Here is a 1,754-nt window from a genome sequence, read left to right as displayed (position 1 = left end):
CCCAGCTAATCAATCCTGGGATTGGATTGGCAACTTCCAATTCAATACTCTTTCTACTGCATGTAAAAAAATAAGGAGAGGGAATGTAAAGTGATGCAGTCATTGTGGAAAACAGTATGGTGGTTTCTCAAAAAATTCAACATAGAATTTTCATATGATCCAGCAACTCCACTTCTGGGCATATATCCAGAAGAATTGAAAGCAGGGACTTGAACAGCTATTTGCTTCATAACAGCATTATTCACAAAAGCAAAAAGGTGGAAACAACACAAATGTCCATCAAGAGATGAAGGGATAAACAAAATGTGGTATGTATCTACAATGAAATATTACTCAGCCTTAAAAAGGAATGGAATTCTGATACATGCTGTAACATGGATGAACCTTGAAGATGTTATGCTAGGTGAAATAAGTGAGATGGAAAAGGACAAATACTGTATGATTCCACTTATATGAGGTACCTAGAACAGTCAAATGCATAGAGTCAGAAAATAGAACAGTGGTTACCAGGGCCTAGGCTGAGGGGAGAATGTAAAGTTCTTGTTTAAAGGGTACAGAGTTTCAGTTTAGGATGATGAAAAAATTCTAGAGATGGATATTGGTGATGGTTGCATAACGATGTGAATGTGCTTAATGCCACTGAACTGTATCCTTAAAGATGGCTAAAGTGGTAAATTTTGTTATGTAAATTCTACTACAATAACAAAAATGTCGGGGTGGGGGTGGTGAGTATAGGAAAAGCAGTAAACCTTGATTCTAGCCCTGGTTCTGCCTCTAACTGGTTGGGTGACCACAGATAACATTTTTAGTCCTCAATTTCTTTATCTGTAAATCAAGGGGGCCTGGATTAGATGATCTCTTGGTATCCTTCCAACAGTCATCAGAAAAATGCATGTTCTGAGGACAAAGCCATATCAGGATTTCTATTGGGGTCCCACCTGATGGTCAAACGTTTGTGGAAAAGACACATCCCCTCAGTAAGTGATAGAGAAAAATTGGCATTTGCTATGCATTTCAGAAATGAATGTTAGAGTTGCCAGGCTTATTAAAATACAAGTCTGTAGGAAGAAGTCCAGATAAACAGTCTAAATGCTTTCTGAGTTGTTGTTGTTGTTGTTGTTGTTTTATTATTTAGGCACCAATTAGAGTCTAGAGAAGCTACAGAATAAAGTTGGTAAAGCTAATTATCTCAAGTTTGGTGGGTAAAAATCAATCTCTTATACAAATATAGCTTATAGCTTTAAGTAAATAAACATAATTTTAACAAATGCAGTTTCCGATTACAAATATTTATGATCTCAAGGATGCAAGCCAACAGTCCTTGTAACCATCACAATGCATCTTTATATATCACCAGAAAGCTCTTTGCCCTTCGTAGCAAACAGCTTGAGAAACTCAACTTCATAATGACAAGCCACTGAATAAGTATAAACTTTATGGTACTTATGGGTAAAATTCATAGTCTTTTTCCTACCTGTCTTTTTTTTTTTTCTTTAAAGAGATCTCTTTAAGGGGAGCCTGGGGGAGAATGGATACATGTATATATATGGCTGAGTCACTTTGCTGTGCACCTGAAACTATCACAACATTGTTAATCGGCTATACTCCAATATAAATTAAAAAGTTAAAAACATATTTAAAAAGAGATCTGTTTAACTTTGTTTAAATTAATTTTGTTCAAATTCCCTATCATTTAGCTGCAGAACCCTTTTTTGATATAACTCTTAACATTTCACTGGCCTTGTGTTCCAAAT

This window comes from Aethalodelphis obliquidens, unplaced genomic scaffold, assembly GCF_003676395.1.
Source record: "Aethalodelphis obliquidens isolate GAN/ISIS:26980383/991018 unplaced genomic scaffold, ASM367639v1 scaffold8, whole genome shotgun sequence".
Classification (NCBI taxonomy): Eukaryota; Metazoa; Chordata; class Mammalia; order Artiodactyla; family Delphinidae; genus Aethalodelphis; species Aethalodelphis obliquidens.
This window is presented reverse-complemented; position numbering follows the sequence as displayed.